The following is a 22792-nucleotide window of genomic DNA, read 5'->3' as shown; positions in this document are numbered from 1 at the left end:
ACTTAATTAGGGTTAATTAAGAGGTTTTTCATTTTTTTAGGACTCTTTCTAATAAATCCACTAAAGGCAACGATTTTTTGTGGTTTTCTAACCTAGGTGGGACTCTAATTAATCCCTAATTAGCCCCTAACTAAACCTAGAAAACCCCCAAATGTGATGCCACTTGGCATCTTTCACATTTGGGTTTTTAAAACACCTTTAAAAACATTTAAAAACACTAGTTTTAAAAACTAATTTTCAAAATGAGTTTTCAAAATGGTTTTGACTCTTCTAAACCTCTAACACTAACCTAGACATCAACTAACCCTAGTCTAGCCCTGACTTACTCGAATATGGCGCCACCCCGAGTGGGCCCTACTTGAGTTTTTCAAAAAGTGATTTTAAAACTTGAAATTGAAGGAGTTTTCAAAAGATTTTCAAAAGTAAACTTAAAATTAGGATTTTTGAAATGGCATAAGGTCCTAACTGAGTTAGAATTCCTCTGGATATGGTGCCAACTGAGTGGGCCCACATCGAATTTTGAACATTTTTGAAATAAACACTGAAAATGGCTTTAAAAAAGGGTTAAAATTGATATTTGAAATTCAAGATCTTTGAAAATAGGGTCTCAAGCGAACTGGAACTCCGGGTTAGAGTCCTGAACCCTTAGGACTCTGAGATTTTAGATTTTAAAAGCCAAATGAAAGAATTTTCAAAAGATTTTATCAAGAAATGATGAAATAAGTCAGAAAACACAGTCAGGGTTAGACTCCCAACTCGACCGAACTCTAAAATAGAGTCCTGAACTAACTGGACTCTGTGAAATGACCTAGATTTCTAAAACAAACGAAAAAGATTGAGAATGGAAGTAAAACAGACTTAAAAACCAGACTTCTGACCGGATTAGGACTCTGAGACAGAGTCCTGATCGGACTGAAACTTTCAAAAATTTGAGAAATTTGATGAATAGAGGCATTCAGAAGCGACACCATCTAAATGGGTCTCATCTGTGAATTGAAATCGATTAAAGTTTGAATTTGAAAGGAATCCAGATTGTTTTCTAAGAAAATATTTCGAAATACAAAGTCCTGGGGTTGGAAAATGACAAAGTATTGAATAAAAACCCAGGTTTTGAAATTGATTTTGAAATAAAGCTTTAAAATTCAAATCTGGATTGAATGTTTTGAAATAGGAGTGCTGGATCTCGAAAATGAGATGCAATGTCATGCAATGCTATGCAATGACATGCAATGATCTGTAATGACTTATGAAATAGACAAACACTGGATGAGAGTGAAAATTTGGTGTATTTACAGATGCCTCTCTTTGCTGCTAAGCCGGTTGAAAGCCGAGCTTAGTGGCAAAGAAAACATACCAAATTTGGACTATAAAAATGCCCCAGTTAGATGAATCTGACTGGGTATGAAAGAATTAGTTCAAAGGATGATGATAGATATGAAATGAAGAATAAGGAGAAAATTTTACTTCGAAAAGAAGTGAAATTCAGGTTTTGCCCTTAACCTGGATGGGACAGAAAATACCTCGTGTAGAAACGAAGCTCAGGTTTGACCCTTAACCTGACCGGGAAATGAAAATGGAATACCTCATCAAAGGAGGCTCAGGTTTGTACCCTTAACCTGAAAGGGGACGACACCTCGTGGAAAAACGAGGCTCAGGCTTAACCCTTAACCTGAAAGGGGATGATATACGGAATCCTCAAATGAAGAAACCATGATGGGACCTTCGAATTTTGCACAATAAATCCGAGAGGGGTTTGCAAAAGGAAGAAAGGGGGTTCCCTAAAGCTTGAAAAGGGATTGATCTTGGACGTCTCATTGCTAAGACTGAATGGCTTTTAAGACAGATGACCTTTTGCGGAAAATTCAGGTTTAACCCTTAACCTGAACGGGAACTGTCTATGGTGGGACAGTGGGGAGCACAGGGAAGTGTGCGAATCTGAGAGCCCAGGCACTCAGATCAAAACAAGAAGGGAAGGATCTTGGACAACTCCCATCATCCGATCCTAAAAGGGATAACAACAACGCCTGGATACATCAAAATAAACATCAAGTTCTCACTTCATGTCAGGATAACTTAAAAAGATTGCCAATAAGATAAAAAAAATTGTAGTTAATTCAAGAACGATAAGCACATATATATATGAAAAATATTCCCTCTTTTCTACCCAAAGTATTACTTCCGACTGGGCTTAACTCCGTAGAATCAAGATTCGAATTCAAATTACTTGCAATTGACTTTCCTTCAAGGAGGCTATCAATTTCATTGATATGGACGAAAAAGAATGTATTCTTGATATTGCGAGAGCTATTATCGAAAGGATATTGATAAAAGAATTTCACAAAATTAAAGAAAATTCATGATAGATTCGACAGTCTGATATCCTGGGATTCTTTTCTCATGATGATCTTTCTGCACTCTTTTTTTTGACAGAATTGGAGCTCTCTTGGATTTTTCGGGAATTACATCATCCTTCATTTTGGAGATGTCCTAGCTTTTTCTCTCTTTATTTTTTTGGAAGGGTACGTCACAAACTCCTTCATCTCAGAGATGTTCCGATCCTTCTTTTCTCTCAGGGATTATATTGACGGTTATTGGCTCATTGGTTGGGAATCTCTTGATGATAGCAGAAATTAAATATCTTTTAGGGTTTGTCGGTAGGCTCATCACACTCGCCTTCATCTCGACGGTGATCTGAACTTTCCCTGGAAGGATCCGTCACAAACTCCGTCATCTTGGAGATGATCCAAATCTTCTTTGGCCCCGGGGGTCGACTCGTCTAATTCGCCTTCATCTTGACGACAGTTGAGAGATCCCTTTTGCAGATATTTAATTGCAGCTTAGGTGATGGAGGAGATGTAGAGATGGTATGGATTTTTCTGTATCACCCAGGATATTTCGACTGCTTTATTTTTCAAGAATGGTCTTTAAAAATGTGTCATTGACTGCGATCAATATCAATCACTCATGGCTTTGCAACAACATTGAATTTTCTTTGCTGGCCATATCGCGGATTTATTCTTCATCCTTTTGGTTGGCCAATAGAAAGATTTTGAATTTTGAATCCTTTTTCGCAAAAGCGTTGTCACTTCGGAAGTAATACTGAAGGTATTCTGAGGTACAATTTTTATGCAGTAAAGATTTTGAGATCAACAACTATTTTTCATGACAAATTGGCAAAATATTCCTGAAATCCTTGGTGAAAGAAATCACTTGAGATCTAAATGACACATCCGTGGCTAGATTCTCCTCTCCTTTCCCCAAAGGAGAGACTTAGAAATTGGAAATAGGATATTGGATGACCTGGAGATCAAAATTGTGATTTGGTCTACTGGAAGCGACATGGGTTCTGTAGGGATTCATCCTAAGAATGACATTGGTTCAATTGAGAATGACATTGGTTCACTGGGAACAACATGAGTTTGATAGGTATTCAGCCTAAGAACGACATTGGTTCAATTGAGAACGACATTGGTTCACTGGGAACGACATGGGTTCAATAGGGATTCAGCCTAAGAACGACATTGGTTCAATTGAGAACGACATTGGTTCACTGGGAACGACATGGGTTCAATAGGGATTCAGCCTAAGAACGACATTGGTTCAATTGAGAACGGCATTGGTTCACTGGGAACGACATGGGTTCAATAGGGATTCAGCCTAAGAACGACATTGGTTCAATTGAGAACGGCATTGGTTCACTGGGAACGACATGGGTTCAATAGGGATTCAGCCTAAGAACGACATTGGTTCAATTGAGAACGGCATTGGTTCACTGGGAACGACATGGGTTCCATAGGGATTCAGCCTAAGAACGACATTGGTTCAATTGAGAACGGCATTGGTTCACTGGGAACGACATGGGTTCAATAGGGATTCAGCCTAAGAACGATATTAGTTCAATTGAGAACGGCATTGGTTCACTGGGAACGACATGGGTTCAATAGGGATTCAGCCTAAGAACGTGGATCAGGAGGATTTCAACCTACAAATCATATATCTAAAAAATACCAATCCAAAAGGAGTTCGACCTAAGGACTGTAAAGAATATTGGATCAGGAGGATTTCAACCTACAGATCGAAATTTTTGAGAACGAGATTGGTTCGAAAGGGGTTCAACCTATGAGCCGTATTGGTTTGACAGGAGTTCAACCTACAAATCACATTGACTCTGCAGGGGTTCGACCTACGAACTATCAATTTCATAGGGATTTAACCTAAGGATCACAATTTAAGAAGGAAGGGTTCAACTTATGGGTTTTGAATTTGAAAAATAAAAATTCTTGGTTCATGATTTGAATGGACCATCATAGTTAGCTTTTCAAAGCCTGTTTTCAGGATTAACCCCTTCTCCTGAGCGAGGAAGCTTGATGCAAATGCAGATGAATGCAAATGAATGCCTGCAAATGCAAATGAATGCAAATGTATGTAAAATGATATAAATGGATGCACATGCGTGCAAAATGAGAGATTTGTTTGATCCTGCCTGCATACAGGATGTTTTGAAGACAATTTCCAAAGTAATGCCTCGGTGTAATGGGGGAATAAGAAAGGATAAGTAATTGATATTTGATGAGAATTCTCTGAGGATAACGAGGTAAAACTGACAATAAGCTTCTTGGTTGATCAGAGAGGCACTTTGAAAAAGGTTACCCCTTATAAGAATACATTTAAACATTTGCAAATGAAGAATATAAAAGATGACGCCAGGCCATAAGGAAGATTGACAAATTTATTAATGCATTGAAGAAGGAAATAACAAATTGATAGAAGAACTGAGACTACATTGTTGCTTCAAAATGACAAAATGATGAAAGTGACATAGTCTCGACATTGTCAATTTTTAGAAAACTTGCTCAGGATGGTCGACTGGTATTTTCCTCATCTTCAATAAGGATATTCTTGTCGATGCAATCTTGAATGATATTTTTCAGGACGAAACAATTCTCAGTGTCATGCCCTACTGCCCGATGAAATTTGCAAAATCTTTCTTTGAATCTACCCATGATTGTTGCGGGATCAGCTGCTTTAGGTAAACGGATCATATCTTTTGCAAGCATGTATTCCAGAACACTCTCTAGTGTTTGGTCCAGAGGGGTGAACTTTCGATCCGTACTCCAATCCTTGCGCTTTGGCTTTTCTTGATCTTTCTCTTTATGCTGAGGACTAGATTGAAGAGGCCTATCATTGTTGGAGAACTTTCCTTTTTGGCCCTTGGATCCCTCTGAATAGTGATCATGATTTTTCTTGTTGCTTTTGCTATCATTGGCAGAAAGAGTGAAGTGAGCCTTCTTCTTCTGCTCATTCTGATTGTTACCTTGTGTAAAGATGAAGCCTTCATAAACTCCATTTTCCATGCTTAGCTCGAGCCACTCGGCTCGTTCTGTCAGTTCGATGAAGGTTTTTGACGGTGTCGTGGAAATGAGACCTTTCAAGGGTTGTGAAAAATTATTCAAGATTAGTGACAATGCATGCCCTTCTGATATCGGGTCTCTCATCTTATTGCAAGCTGACCTCCATCGGTGGATAAAATCTCGGGCCTTCTCGCTTTCTTTCTGCTTGAGGCCGCAAAGATGACTGAGAGTCGGGAGTGCTTCAGCATTGAATAGAAAGCGCTCAATAAATAAATTGACCACTTTATCGAACTCTTTCAGCTCTATGGGATTAATATGCTCTGAATACCATTTTGTTGCAATACCCTCCAGACTGCGAGGGAAACAAAGAAATAAGGCTCGGTTATTCCTCCTGAACTTGGAACACTCTGCAAAGAAAAGGGCGAGGTGTGACTTTGGGTCACCCGAACCATCAAACTTAATGAATTTCTTGGGGAGGTTATCGAGATCATCATCCCCATTCAGTCCATCATAGAAGTCTTCACTTGTAAAGACTCTTTTGCCCTTGTCACGAGTTTGAAGATCCTTAACTATTTTCATCACATCTTTGAGTTGTGACTGCGTAGGGTCGTCAACAGACTGATTCTTGGATTTGTAGGCCGACTCCTGCCCTTGAGTCGACCTTTTGAATTCTTGCTTGTTTTCATACTCTTTGTCAGTATCATCTGCTGATTTTGACTCATCAGACATCTCCTCATGACGATTCTGCCTTTTACTGATCTTCACATTCTTGACGGCATGACCCTTATCTTTCTGTTTAGTTTGAATTTGCTCAGTACTGGCCTCAGCTTGCTCTGCCAGCATCTTGGTCATCATCTTTTTGAACATGATATACATTTGGGGATCGATGCCATCATCCGCCTGCTGACCCTGACTCTGGATTGATCGAGGTGAGTCCATCTCTTCTTCTGAAGCTACTGAATATGCGACACCTTCAACTGATGTGGTTTTCTTTCTGGATCTTGTATTGACCATCGGGTATTGCAAATGTTCTCTTGGATATCTGCTGATGCTCTCTGCAGGGCAGAACTGATGGTTAGGCTTCTGAAGGAAATTTGGTTTGGAGAAAAATATTTGTTGAGAATTTTGGTAGACAATTGAAATAATATCCCATTACTAGGGATTGAGTCGTCGTTGGGATTACGACAATTGCGTTGCTATTCTTTGCAAGATAAACAACTGAAAATAGGCATTGTTACCTAGGCGAGGTCGTCAAACCAAAGTGAAATGTAAAAGAATTTTATTGAGGGAAAAAACATGATTTTATCAATAATACACTTGACAGAGGGGAGGGGGAAGAAACAATTTTCCACCACTCTACAAAATCAGAAGACACACGAGGACCAGAAAAAATAATAAGACTGACAAAGGAATCCCAGCCATGTCTGGCAGAATGGTATGCTCCGAACCACTGATCTGATGCGAGATCAAATTCTGGCAGAACCCCGGCTAGTGGACGAATCTCTACGCGTTTCTGCCTCTGAGAGAACTGCCTGACACACCGCTCTGGATGATAGTATGCGCAGAAGAACGGGCCAAGTAGTCTGAATCGCTTGCCATAAGTATAAGTGTATCTGGGAGGTGATTCCTGACGATCAAAGTAGTCCCATACGACTTCTTCCTCCTGAAGGTTGTCGATCAAGAACCGGTATCGCGCAACTGGAAGAAGCTTCTCTCCATTGTATCTGAAGGAACTGGCTCGGACTGGCACATGTCAGAGGAACCAAGACTGCAAGGCATAGGTGCACCCTTCGACTAGAATGGATTCTCCGAGTGCGAAACGAGTCAACCCTCGGTATAGAAAGGCGAGTGCGGCCATGGCTATTGAGAGGCGGCTGGTCTGTCGACTTCCCCATCTCCTTAGAAGCTGAACTATTCTGATATCCATGTAATTTCGTCCGTCGGGAAAGAAAGACAATCCCACAGTGCACAGAACCATCGCGTGCTGAATTCTCTCTCGAGCTGTCCTGGACAACGAGCTGACTTCCACAAATGCCCCATGCTGTCTGTAGATTTCGAGCAGATCCACATATTCATTTCCATCTTCTTCAATCAGAGGCCAAGACTTGTGTCCTGTCATGCGAGCTAATGCATCCTTAGGATCCAGACCCTTAACATTAATCAGAAACTGTTTCTCCAATGGATCTCTAGGCTGACCGGCTGGCTCAGGCAATCCCATAATCTCTGAAAATTCATCCATCAGTACTGTCATCTCGCCCCACGGGAACCAGAAGGTAGAAGTGCTCGGATTCCACCGCTCTGCTAGTGCATGGATCAAGCTGCCGTTGACTGTCTGCTTTCCCATTGCGGACGCCAGTTCCAATCCACACTCATCCAGATGGTTCGGAAACATACGAGAGAAGTTTTTGAACCATGAATAATACCACCGGGGAAAGAAGGATCCGGTGCTGAGGACTCGATGTTCGGGAAGACGTTGTCGCACCTCGTAGGAGATGTGACCCTCAGGGAAGACTGAATCAAGCTGACTGGATGCCATCAGACTGGAAAACATGGAAGATTGGAATAAGATTTGGGGAAATACAGGAAATTTGAGGAAAATGCAGGCAGGATAAAAATAAAGTAGGAAATTCGAGATCCAGAAGACAGGAAAGATGGGAAATCACCTGGAGTTTTGAAGGAAATTAGGGGAAATTTGGAAAATCGTCCAAGGTTTGATGAAATATGAAGAAATAAATAGAAAATGAAGTATTTGAAAAATCGTCCAAGGTTTAAAACATGGACAGTACATGGACATAGATTGGGGAATTTTGAGAAAATCGTCCAGTATTTTAGAAAATTGAGGAAAATATGGAAAATAAAAGGAAATAACATATTCAATCAAAATCTGCATAAACAAGCATGCACATACAGCATTCCCTAAAAGCTGACTCTAGATGCACAAATTTTGAAATGGCTGTAGGACCTTAATCCTAACTCTAAGGTTCAGATCAACTGTATCCAATCCAGTTATGCCTATATACTCAAGCCAAGGCTCAATGTACGTGGCATAAAATCAATTTCTCCGGTTCTAGGTTCAAGTTTTCCAACATCCTTGAGCACCTGCCGATATACGTTGGACTATGGCCCTTGGTACGTGTCAGGGGGGGGTTTCACCCAAATAGGTGGTCTAGTTGTGAGGCTCTGTCCCGAACTATGGTTCTGGAAGAGAGCCCAGCAACGTGAAGACCGGGACAATATAGGTGGGGGTGGTTTTTGAAAAACATGAGCACATGCAATCAAACAGAAGGCTCTAAGTCCTAAAGAGATAGAATTTTGAAATATTTGAAGAAGCAAACATTGTTTTCATACAATTCCTAAATTGAGGAGTGTTGTATTAGACCTAAGTCTATGTGAGCATGAATAATTCTCCTCAATATGGTCCTACCAAACCATACCTAGTCTATATGCATTCCATGTCAGCTGGGTTCAAGTCTAGGCTCCTAGGTTCACATGATATCATAAAGCAAAGTTGACATTCCATGGAAATCGATTTTGACAATTTGAACTAAGTAGAGCATTAGATTGATCAGTCAAAGACAGGTCCCATCACGGTCGCCAAACCTGTTATCATCGCAAAATTTTTAACTTTTTGCGAATCAAACTGACCTTTGAAAAAGTTTTTGAAAATAACTCGCCTCCGTTTTTAAAATGCGGGAAAATTCCGTAGAATGGGAATCGCCTGTCGGTACGAGGTTCAACCGTTCCTGCCACCTTTAACAGGGGTAATTGAACCAAGGATCAATCTTATGCTCTACTCTATTCAGCTTGTCTAAATCATATTCTAATTTCTAAATGCACAAAGAATCAGGCATGTGCTATGAATTTTCAGAAAATGCACATTTGAAAACATGATGTTTGCTTTGAATGATTGAAATATTTAGAAAATGTAAATCTTGGAAATGATATCACATGAGAAATCGTGAAATGGGATTTGAAATATACTTCTGAGAGAAATAAAAATCGATTTTGAGAAATCCTTGACATTTAGTGAAAATCGATTCTGAGAGACTTGGTTTCTCTTAATTCAAACTTGGAAATTGAAATTCTAACTTAAAAAATTTGAATTTGGAACTTGGGAAATACTTGAAATATCCTTTGAAATTCAATGTCTTTGGGAAAATCGATTTTGCTATAAGACTTAGGAGATTTTGAGAAAATGAACTTCTTTGAATTAAGATTGGAATTGGCAAATGCATGAAATGAATGAATATGATTTTGAGGAATTGAGAAATACTTTTTGTATTTTTGAGAAATGCAGTGCATTTTTGAAGTTAGCCTAAGAGTGTAGGCTGAATGTGGCTAATGTGAAGATTATAAATCTGAGTATCATTCGTATTCTGACTATGGCCATAAATACAAATTCCACCAAGTTTATAAACTTCATAGAAGCTAGTGCATGTGCCATTCGTGTAGACCATGGTGAATTTGTAAAAATATGCATGAATCATCATCCATCACACATTAACATGATAAAAATAAACTATATGCAATGCAACCTAATCTATGCAGGAAATGTAAATTCTTATTCCAAAGTTTAATTACAAATTACATCACTATTGAAAATTAAATACATGAAAAATAAAGTCTTCAATGCACCTGCAAAACTAGAAAACTTGGTTAATGAATATATGTTGGCTTTTCTAGATTTATCCAACAATATCAGGAAATTGTTGGATTTTGCTAGATATAAGCCTCTTCCTTGATTCCCTTAAATAAAAATGATAAAGTATGAAATAAAATTGAATAAATATGAAAGAGAAGATATGGAATTTCGAAATTAGGGTCAAAATGACCAAAATACCCCTAATAACAAGACTATGGCCTTGAAATTAGGGTTTTTAGAAAGATATTTTGATAAAATGCAAATTTTGAAATTTGAATGGAATAAACCCAAACCAAATATGCTATGACATGATTAAAAATATGAAATTAGGGTTAGGGATTTCGAAATTTAGGTCAAATGACCAAATTACCCCCGATAGCAAGACTATGGCCTTGAAATCAGGGTTTTCTAAAATAGATTTTGGTAAAAACCTAGGTTTTATGCACTAAATGAAATCAAATGAGCATCAATTTAAACCTAAAGCATACTAACATGATTATGAACATGATTAAACCCTAAAAATATATGCTTATGCACGAAAATCCAATAATATCACAAATTTTGTGATTTTTGCAGTGTTTTTGGATCTTTCAGGAACCCGGTTTTGCAATTTGCTTAATTCAGCCATCAAATGGATTACAAAATCCATAAAAATTGGTACCTGTACTTGTTATAACCCTAATGTCGAATTGGAATTATAAAAATAATTTTTTGACATTAAATTAATCCGAAAATTGCATTAAACCCTAAAAATATGCTATTTTTGACCTAATTCACCAACTAGTTTCAATCCAAGACCTGAATCAGGGGTCAAATCTCCATAGAAATTTATGAAATTTTACAGAGAATAACTAGAAAGGAAAACAGAGATTTTCCAATTTACAGATCGAAAAAATCATCTCCGGTTAGGGAGAAACCTTTCCGGCAACCTGGGCTAAAATATATCACTCTTAACAGGGATTAAAACGGCTACTTCAGATTTAAAATATAGGAATAAATATAAAACCTAAACAAAAATCTCTGAAATTTTTTTGATGAACAGTAGACAGAAAAATAACAATACTCACTTTTTACAGATCTAAAATCGGATCTGTGGTTTGGGATTTATGACTAATACAAGTCTGATTAGGGTTTTGGTAAACCCTAACGAGTTTAAACTTTAAAAACAGATTCTCTAAAAGGGGAAAAATACTAAAATGTGATCCAAAAATCCGAAAATTTCACAGACGAAAGATCTATTCAATGTGAATCCATAGCACTTTACAGATCTAAAATCGGATATAATATGAGAGAAATATTATAACAGCAAGTTACCTTCTTGATTTTAACTACGATTTTAAAGCTTTAAAAACCCGATTTGATGTCTGATTTTTTTGACAGAGTTCCCGAGATCCAAAACCTTTGATTTTTCTACAGTAACTCAATAACTCATGTATGCACCACATATAAAAAATCAAAACTAAAAAATGATAACTTCAATCCGAAATAACATTATCTTTACTGTTCTAAACCTAAAACACACAGAAATTTAAGAAACTTGACAAACCATGCATTAACTAATGTAAATAAATAAAATAAACCTTAAAACAGTAAATAAAAAATATTTTTATGCTGTAGAACGTAAAACAAACATGAATAAACCATGAAAATAAATTAAAAACAGGGAATCAATGGCTGGAATTTGATATCACCTTTAAAACATAGATTTAACCCATTAAAAAGGGTAAATCATATATTTTATTGGTTAATAATGCAAAGAATCATGTTAAAATCAATTCTAATGGATTAAAATCTCTGTAAATCATCCAAAACAGGGTTAGATCACCTTCTTGGAGTGTTCTTGCTGATTCTTGATGGTTCTTGAGGTTGAATCCATGGTTTAATCCATGAAGGGGATGACACCAATGGCTAAAATTGATTTAAAACATGAAAAAGTATTAAATAAAACTAAAAAATATTAAAAATATTACCTTGGTGCTTGCAGCTGCAATGGAGGAAGGTGGAGGTGCTGGAGAGGAGAGAGAGGCCACGAAAATTTGAGAGAAAAGAGCCCTCCTTTTGGCCCCCCTTAGGTCCCTTTTTATAGTTTTTCAAAAAGTCACTTAATTAGGGTTAATTAAGAGGTTTTTCATTTTTTTAGGACTCTTTCTAATAAATCCACTAAAGGCAACGATTTTTTGTGGTTTTCTAACCTAGGTGGGACTCTAATTAATCCCTAATTAGCCCCTAACTAAACCTAGAAAACCCCCAAATGTGATGCCACTTGGCATCTTTCACATTTGGGTTTTTAAAACACCTTTAAAAACATTTAAAAACACTAGTTTTAAAAACTAATTTTCAAAATGAGTTTTCAAAATGGTTTTGACTCTTCTAAACCTCTAACACTAACCTAGACATCAACTAACCCTAGTCTAGCCCTGACTTACTCGAATATGGCGCCACCCCGAGTGGGCCCTACTTGAGTTTTTCAAAAAGTGATTTTAAAACTTGAAATTGAAGGAGTTTTCAAAAGATTTTCAAAAGTAAACTTAAAATTAGGATTTTTGAAATGGCATAAGGTCCTAACTGAGTTAGAATTCCTCTGGATATGGTGCCAACTGAGTGGGCCCACATCGAATTTTGAACATTTTTGAAATAAACACTGAAAATGGCTTTAAAAAAGGGTTAAAATTGATATTTGAAATTCAAGATCTTTGAAAATAGGGTCTCAAGCGAACTGGAACTCCGGGTTAGAGTCCTGAACCCTTAGGACTCTGAGATTTTAGATTTTAAAAGCCAAATGAAAGAATTTTCAAAAGATTTTATCAAGAAATGATGAAATAAGTCAGAAAACACAGTCAGGGTTAGACTCCCAACTCGACCGAACTCTAAAATAGAGTCCTGAACTAACTGGACTCTGTGAAATGACCTAGATTTCTAAAACAAACGAAAAAGATTGAGAATGGAAGTAAAACAGACTTAAAAACCAGACTTCTGACCGGATTAGGACTCTGAGACAGAGTCCTGATCGGACTGAAACTTTCAAAAATTTGAGAAATTTGATGAATAGAGGCATTCAGAAGCGACACCATCTAAATGGGTCTCATCTGTGAATTGAAATCGATTAAAGTTTGAATTTGAAAGGAATCCGGATTGTTTTCTAAGAAAATATTTCGAAATACAAAGTCCTGGGGTTGGAAAATGACAAAGTATTGAATAAAAACCCAGGTTTTGAAATTGATTTTGAAATAAAGCTTTAAAATTCAAATCTGGATTGAATGTTTTGAAATAGGAGTGCTGGATCTCGAAAATGAGATGCAATGTCATGCAATGCTATGCAATGACATGCAATGATCTGTAATGACTTATGAAATAGACAAACACTGGATGAGGGTGAAAATTTGGTGTGTTTACAATAATGTAAAGAGAATTATTATGAAATGCGTGAGGCTTTGGTAGGTCCTCATCCGAGAATGTGATTGGAGCATTGGTCATGGCCTGATTGACGATCTAGGCCATGTCTTCAAGGGTGGTGCCTGGCTTGACCTTGATTTTTTGCAATAAATCATCCAGGACTTGCTGATGCTTGGGAGAAGCACGTGCCAACTCGAGGATTGGGATATTAGAGAGGACAGTGATCGGTCTCTGCACTACATCCGCCTTTTCTTCTGATGCCTTGCCCTTTTCTAGCACAGATTTGATAAAGCTTTTGGGGAACCATGGAATTCTTCTGGCCACCTCAAGGGATGCCCCAGCAGGCTCCTTCGAGACATTCAGCTTGCTGAAAGCTGAAATGAGGTCTATCTTTTGGATGTTGGACTGGGCCTTATGCAGTACTAATACCTGATGCTGAATATTGATGTCACTGCTAGGGCATGGTTGGATGTGATCCTATGGATGGAAAGGATGCTCAGATATCATTGTGGTCGAGTGTTGAAAGAAAGGTTGATTTAATATTGCCATTTTCTCGTCTTTGGCACCTTCCACCAGAAGGTTCTTGTCAATATAATCCTGAATAATATTCTTTAGAATGAAGCAATTCTCCGTGTTGTGTCCCATTGTCCGGTGGAACTTACAAAATCTATCCTTCATTTTTCCCATGACCACTGGTGGATCGGCTACCATTGAGAGTTTGATCATATCACTTGTACGCATATATTCAAACATTGTCTCGAGTGACTGATCCAGGGGGGTAAACTTGCGATTATAACTCCACCCTTCGCGCTTTGGTTTTTCTTGAGGTCTCGACCCTTGTTCCAAAGTTTGCTGAGGTTGTTTATCACGCTGAAGGATCGACCTGCCCTTCTGCTCATTTTCGTTGGGGTTTGAACCCACTGATCCAAAACTGTGGTCTTTCGCATTTCCCTTTTGATGGTTCTTATTGTTATTGGTGGAGTAGGTGAAGTGGGTTTTCTTTTTGGATTCCTACTGGCTGTTATTCTTAGTGAAGGTGAAACCCTCCTAGAATTCATTTTCCATACTCAATTTGAGTCATTCGGCTCATTTCGTCAGCTCGATGAAAGTCCTTGACGGATAGGTAGAAATTAATTCCCTTAGGGGTTGGGAAAAGTTGCTCAGAATTAAGGACAATGCATGTCCTTCTGATATTGTATCCCTCATCTTGTTGCAAGCGAATCTCCATCTATGAATAAAATCTCTGGCTTTCTCATTCTCTTTCTGCTTGAGACTACAAAGATGGTTGAGGGTTGGCAGTGCCTCGGCATTGAATAGGAAGCATTCGATAAATAAATTAACCACTTTATCAAATTTCTTCAGCTCAATTGGGTTAATATGCTCTGAATACCATTTTGTTGCGATACTCTCCAGACTGCGAGGGAAACAAAGGAATAGTGCTCAATTGTTTCTTCTAAAGTTGAAACATTCTGCAAAGAATAGGGCGAGATATGCTTTTGGATCACCCGAACCATCAAACTTGATAAATTTCCTCGGGAGATTGTCAACACTGTTATCCCCATCTAGTCTGTCATAAAAGTCTTCACTCGTAAAGACCTTCTTACCCATATCACGAGCATGTACATCCTTGACCATCTTAACCACGTCTTTGAGTTGTGGCTGAGTAGGGTCATCACCAGACCGATCCTTATATTTGTAGGCCGACCCTTGCCCCTGAGTTGATTTTCGGAGTTCCTGCTGAATCTCACATTCCTCACCGGTATCTCCTACTAATTTCGCTAAGTTAGAAGTGTCCTCATGACCACTTTGCATTTTGGAGATCTTCACATGCTTTTTCACTATTCGGCCCTTGACTTTTTTCTTATTGTGAGTTTTTCCTTAGCTGGCCTCTGTCTGTTCAGACATCTTGTTCACCATTCTCTAAAACAACAAATACATCTGAGGGTCAATATCATCATTGCCCTATTGGCTTCTGTTTCCGACAGATGTGGAGAGGCCATTTCTTGTTCGGAGGTTGACGAGGAACTGATATGATGGATTGGTGCAGCTTTCCTGCCGGACCTTGTCTGAACCATGTAAGGTTGTAAGTGCTCTCTGCAGAACGAAATGAGCAATTAGCTTTGAAAAATAGCTTTGGGATAAAACAAATAGGGGAGAAAACATTTGATGAGGGTTAGGTTGACAATTTGAAGAATATCCCTTTACCAGGGAATGGGTCATCGCTGAAATAACAACAATTGCGTTGATATTCTTTGCAGAAAGAGATAAACAACTAAAATATGTCTTGTTACCTAGGCGAGGTCGTCAAACCATAATAGAATGAGATTAATTGAAGGAAAATGAAGCAGAATAATTTTATTAATAATAAACTTAAGAAAGACGGGGCAGAGAAATAATTTGCCACCACTCATGGTAGTCAGAAGACACTCGAGGACCAGGAAAAATAGTGATAGTTACAAAAGAATCCCAACTATGCTTGGCAGAATGATATGTTACGGACCACTGAGCAGACTTTAGATCGAATTTTGGCATGATGTTTGACAATAACCGAGCTTTAATGCACTTCTGTCAATGCAAGAACTATCTGACACATCGCTCTTGCTGATAATAAACTTAGAAGAATGGTCTGAGTAACTTGAATTGCTTGTCGTATGCATAGGTGTACCGAAGGAGTGATTCCTGATTATCGAAGTAATCCCACACTAATTCTTCTTCATGGCGATTCTCGATCATAAATCTGTACCGAGTGATAGGTAATGGCTTCTTGCTATTATATCTGAATGAGCTAGCTCGAGTTAGTACATGCCGAAGGAACCAAGACTGTAGTGCGTAGATGCATCCTTCGACTAAGACTGAATCTTTAAGCATGAAGTGACTCAAGCCGCGGTATAAGAAGGCAAGTGCGGCCATAGCGATCGAGAAACGGTTGGTCTGCTGACTTCCTCATCTTCACAGGAGTTGTACTATTCTGATGTCAATGTAGTTCTATTTGTCCTGAAAGAAGGCTAGTCCTACTGTGCATAAGATCATTACATGCTGAATCCTTTCTTGCACTGCTTAGAATAAGGATTTGAATGATTTAAATGCTCCATACTGTTGGTATAGCTCAAACAGATCGACATACTGGCTCTTATATGCCTCTATCAATGGACAAGATCTACGCCCAGTCATACGGGCCAAGGCATCTCGAGGGTCTAGTCCCTTGACATTGATCAAAAACTGTTGCTCTATCGGATCATTGGGCTGACCAGCTGGCTCAGGTAGACCCATAATGTCTGAGAACTCGTCCAGTAGCAGAGTCATCTCTCCCCACGGGAACCAAAAGGTAAATGTATATGGATTCCATCGCTCTGCTAATGCTTGAATCAAACTGTCGTTGATGATCTGCTCCCCCACTACTGATGCAAGTTCCAATCTGCAGTCACTCAGATGATCCGGGAACATACGAGAGAAGTTATTGAATGAAGAATAGTACCGCTAGAGAATGAAAGGTTCGGTGTTCAGAGTTCGATAATCAGAGAGACCTTGCCGTACCTCATAGGAGATATGGCCCTCTGGAAAGACTGAATCAAGCTGACTGGATGCCATCAGGAAGGACTGGAAAATAAGGAAGAAGTAAGGACAAGACTTAAAGGAAAATATATGATCTTTGAAGAAATTGCAGGCAGGATAAAAACAAGGCTGGAACTTTGAGATCTAGAGGAAAGGATGGATGGAAATCACCAGTAGTTTTGAAGAAAATAAAGGTTTTGGAAAAATCATCCAGGGTTTGAAGAAAACAAAAAGGAAATGTTTGGTGATAGGGGATTTTGAAAATCGTCCAATATTTTTGGTAAATTTATGGAAAATATGAGAAAAATAAAGGGGAATAATCAAGGTATATTCAATCACATCCTACACAGACAAGCATGCATATACCGCATTCCCTAAAAGCTGACTCTAGATGCACAAGTTTTGAAATAGCTGTAGGATCCTAACCCTAATTCTAAGGCTCAGATGATCTATGTTCAATCATTCTATGCCTTTTGTATTTTCTTAATATGGAAAATAGCTAAAAATCCTAAAAAATCAAGATTTTGCATAAAATGCTGATTCTAAATTGGATTTTGAATACTAAACTTCCATAAAAATTTCCCAAATTTTATGGGGTGATAGAGGACGGTTAGTTGAATATTTTTTCATTTTACAAATTCTGGTTTTTACCTATGGTCGAAGCTGGACAGCTCCGGCAAGTCGCATCGGAATCCGGCGACTCTAGGATTTGGGGCAAACAAATAGGTTTCGGAAAAAATTATGGAAAAAATAGGAGACAGATGGGAAAATGGCTTAATTTCTGGGAAAATGTCTATGACAAACAAGGGAAGATTTTCTTTTTTATAATTTTAAGATTCGGGTTATGGTTTGGAAATGAGCACACAATTATCAGAGACTTGGATCTCTGAAATTCTCAGACATTGGAATTTGACAGACAGGGAAGATAATTTTGGGAAAAATACCTAGGTTATTCTACAAATTTCCAAATTTTGGGAAACGATAGAAGAAATGGTTAGAAACAACTTATATGTTGAAAGTTTTTGCATTCGACTTATGTATTGAACGGACATAGTGAATTAGGGTCGGTCTATACCCTGATAAGGAAAAAGTAAGATTTTGCCAGGGGTCTGGAAAAATCGATTTTTGGCAGAAACTAAATCTCAATGGAAATACCTAAAAATTTACTGAAAAATAATAAATTCCTACAATACATAAGTCGGATCATCCATCTAGGAGATCTCAGAGGTTTTTGTCCGCTAAAACAGAAATTGGAAGTTTTAGAAATGTGAAATCCCAGTTTGGGATTCAGTTTATTAGGTAGAGTTTTGAAATCCAAATGGATCTAGATTTTCTATAGGACATCCCAGACAATCATAGGAATTCATAAATCAATTTTATGGAATTTTTGAACAAGAACACATGCATGAAATAATGACTAGACTCTGCATAAAAAACCAAAATCAATGGAATATTGATAAAGTTATGTAAAATTAATGAGATGCATAATGAAACTAATCTAAATGCATATTTTTAATCATGAAACTACATGAAACACAAAATTAAAATAAAAATCAATAGGAGTATGATTCATTTCTTTGATATTGGTTGTCGAAAGGAGTGATCCGATCCATCCATTGGATGGATCTCTCCACTTTCATAGCCTTGATTGCGGAAACCCTCTTGTTTCGCACTATTTAAACCTATAAACAATGGATTTTCAACCTTATAAGATAATCAAACATTGTGAAACTAAAGGAAAAGGTTCATTACCTTAGGATGTTTGGCTTGAATCGATGGAAGGAAGAATGGAGATGGCTGGATGGTGCTGGAAGCATTGGAGTGGTGCTGCCAACATGGAAGTGGCTGCCTTCAATGGAGGTGTGGTCGATGGATGCAACTAGAGGAAGCAAGGGCTGAGCGTGTGATCTTGGAGGGGATGAAGAATGCTGAAACTGTTTGAGAAGCTGCAGGTGGTGGTGAACCGGCTGGAGTTGAGGATGATCGACTGGCTGGAGTGGTGTTGTGGCTGCAACGAAAGATGGCTGGAGTGGTTGGCCAAGTAGGAGGTGTTGTTGACTCCGAAGGGTGGCTGAAGCTGGATGCAAGGAGGCTGCTACAAGGCTAAAGAGGGCTGCTGCTGGAGCCAAAGGGGGAACCAAGAGAGAGAGAGAGAGAGATGTGTTTTTTTTTTAGAAAGTCCACCGTCCCCCCTTTTTGGTGTTGGACTTAGGGAAAATAAAATATTTCCCTAAGTTTTTAATGGAAGTGGGTTTAATGAGAGGGAAGAAGTACGTGAATGGGCTGGACCATAGGGAAAGGAAGGAAGGGAAGGGAAGAAGGAAAGAAAGGGAAGATGAAGAAAGGAAAGAAAAAAGTAGAAGAAAAGGAAGAAAAAGAAAAGGAAAGAAAGGAAGAAGAAGAAGGAAAGAGAAGGGAAGAAAGAAAAAGGAAAGTAAGGAAGAGAGAGGGGGCTGGTCGACTGCCTCGTGGGTCCCACCTCCTCTCACAAAAAAAAAATAACAAACAAAAATAAAAAAAATGAAAGAAAGCAAAAGAAAAGGAAAAGATAAAAAAAAAATATTTTAAAATGAAAATGAAGGAGTTTTCAGAGTGGGCTCACTTTCCAAATTTGAAATTCATTTTGAGAATCATAGGGGTAGAATAGTCTTTTTAGAAAAAATTCTGGACGAAATGAGATATTTTTGGCAGTTTTTGAAATGAGCTCAGAATTTGAAGTTTAATACCCCGTTGCGAAGCGAATCTAGTTTAGAATTTGAAAATTTGAGTTTGAAAGCAATCTAGATTATTTTTCTCGGGAAAATATTTCCAAATTTAGAATCCTGGGGGTAAAAATGTCAATTTTAAAAACCCAGGGTTTGAAATTGATTTCTGAAAAATCTCAAAACTCAATCTTGATTGAAATTTTACAAAACTGGAGTTCTGGACTTCAAAAATGAAATGAAATGTGATGAAATGCTATGAAATGATGAGAAATGATATGAAATGATGAGAAATGACACGAAATGCCATGCAAAATGCAGACCTTGGATGAAGAATTTTGGATATTGGACTTTGATTGACACTTGTACCAGTTAAAAGAGTGTTAAAATTGATAAAAATTGCAAAATTGTTCAAGAAATGGTTTTCGGGTTCTACCGGGCCAGAGTGACACTAAAAATTGGCAGGTTTGAGCTGGATTGAACTGAAATGAACTGGATTGAGCTGGGTTTTAGAGTTTCAAAACTCAAACAGACTGACAAGACACTGACTCGACTGAACTCCTCGAATAGATTTTCAAGAAAAGTTGTCATTTTTAGAGAGATGGTACGGAATGGTCACTGGAATGAAGTGAATTACGAACCTGAGCTGGGTTTGAGCCGGGTTAAAGATCAGTAATACTGACATGAACTAAAATTGAAGCTCGGACACTAGCTCAATTGACTGGATTCAGTTTAATTTCAGCTGAAAGAGCTGAAACGGGCTAAAATGGGCTCCTAGTGTTTACAACTACTTGGGGGTGTTGCAGCCTAGCCGCAGCACTTTGGACCGTAGCTGGGTGCAGGCTGTGGGCCTGCGCCCTTCCATTTTGTGGCAGCCATGCCACGGCTTGGGTCTGGACATTTGATCCAGACCCTGCTCTAGTCGGAGCAGCCGTTAGTTGGTCTGGACCAGTTGGTCCAGACCTGGGCCTTTTCCTTTCTTATCGCAGTCGGGTGTTTCGGCCCTTTCAGCAGGGCCACATCGGCACCGCATGACAGCATAGCTCCTTACGGGTTTGCAGCGCTGCACAAACCGGGTCTGTTGCGTGTGCTTTTTGCGCCATGGCTCCGTTTGGCAAGTGGTGGAGTGGGTCTGCTTTTGGCCACTTCGAACCAGCAAGATGGAAATTCTTTCATTGCCGCACTTTTAGTATCATTAGCGGGCTCCCAAGCTGCAGCCTATGGGCTGCAAGTGTGCTTGGCGTGGGATCCAATATCCCAATGTAAACATTACGTTTTGTGACTAAGTTACTACTTGTGCTTTATGTGCGTGTTGACAAATGCAGGGATACGTGAACATGGATGTGTATGCGCAATAATGTGATAAACCCATAGATACGGGTTTCGAATACCCCAATGATTCCACATTTTGACTAGTTATAACATAGACAAAGAGTGCTCGGTTGCCAAAGCAAACAATATATATACATAGCGAAATGTGCACAATGAAATGGTAACTCTTTGATGTGATGTAGTATGGACTCACGTAGGTGTGTATGTCCGCTTTTGACATGGGTTTACTCTTGCATAGAACACAAATTACTTTTGATGCTCGTTCATGCCTTCAAGAGAAATAAGGATTTAATTGATTATGAAACACATGGCGTATATGATTGAAATAATGCAATTGGGTTTTTTTGCTTGTCACACGTTACTGGCACCTTGGCACTTCACAAATTATTTAAGTATATTTTAGTGTGTTACGTAGCGTTGTGTCACGGAGAAGCCGTGCACTGCCCCACACTTTAGCACATGAGCTTTGCACTAATGAATGCGATCATATGCTCTTATTGGTGATTTTGAATGTACAATTACATTGGCAAATGACATGTTTTCCCTAAGTATGAGGGAGCTTGAGACACTTATGAATATCGCAGTCTTGTGAGACTTATGCAACTTTGGACCTCCTTGGGGAGTCTTGTTGCGGGCAATGGCCCCACTTAGCGAGATGTGCTCGCTTATGGTTGTAATACATGGTTTTTGAACCTTGGCACAACTTTTGAGTCACGTTTACTGTAGGAGAATGTTTCTAACTGTCTCATCGTATCGTGCAATGTTTGATTTATCACTTGACTAGTTCCCACACTTATGACAAGATGCACATACATGTCCACTTGTATCTGTGCACAGTTCTCGATGTTACATTAGTAATTTTATGTTTTGTGATGCATACCTCTTCTTGTTGTCGTGACCATCATTGGTGGTTCTTTCTAGGCCAAACCCACTTGGTCCAAGGGATTCAGTCCCAGTAGTGTGTGGGTTGCGGGACAGTGCAGCTCGCTGTCCATCTCCATTTTTCTCTTTAGTTGGATCCTTGCAGCAAATGGGTTGCTGTCACCTCGTCGTGGGTGCTGCCGCAGTTCGGCAGCACAGCCCAAACCGGGCCTGCATGTATGCGCTTGGTACCTTTTTCACCTTGTGGCTGGTAAGCTTGTCGGTCTTATTGGAAACTGTTCCAATGCAGCCGTTGGGTTTTTTCTCCCTTTTGTCTCATTTTCCCATTTCGATAGAGAGCTCCGGACTGCGGCCTATAGGGCTGGATTAGTGCCTATGGCAGAGGTCCCGATGATCCTGCTGCCAAGGTTTGTACCCTTGTCCAGACAAGCGGGCCACGTGGACTCGCATGGCGGCAACACCTTTATGGTGTTTTGGAGGCTTCGTTCCCAAGTTGTGTGGCTGCAGCACTTTGGCTGCATTCTAATTAGGAGGTACTGCGGAGTTTAGGCAAAAGCTTAGCCTTAGTTGCAACCAGATTATGTTGATGCTGCTGCAGTTTTGGCGCAGCGGAAACGTTCGGGCCCTGTCCTTGTAGTTTCACAGTCTTTTGCAATTAGTTAGCTAGTTGACTAGCTGTATTTTCCTATGGCACGACATAGTTGCCACTTTACCTTTTCGCAAACAATTGCCTTTGTCGCCGCCACAATAGCGAAAATAAATAGTTAAATATGTATCAGTCACGCGTGTAATGTCATGCTAAATACTTTGGAGTTAGCACTCTTCGCTATGTGTGGTTCGCCAATTGTAAAGCATGTTAACACTTGTGTATAATGTGATTCAGTGTAAACCAGGAAACCGTGGGCTTAATGGCCCTTACACGAAATCAGAGATTGTCG

The sequence above is a fragment of the Nuphar pumila genome, chromosome 13, assembly GCF_984573655.1.
Source record: "Nuphar pumila chromosome 13, dmNupPumi1.hap1.1, whole genome shotgun sequence".
In the NCBI taxonomy this organism is placed as follows: domain Eukaryota; kingdom Viridiplantae; phylum Streptophyta; class Magnoliopsida; order Nymphaeales; family Nymphaeaceae; genus Nuphar; species Nuphar pumila.
Note: the sequence above shows the minus strand (reverse complement) of the source record.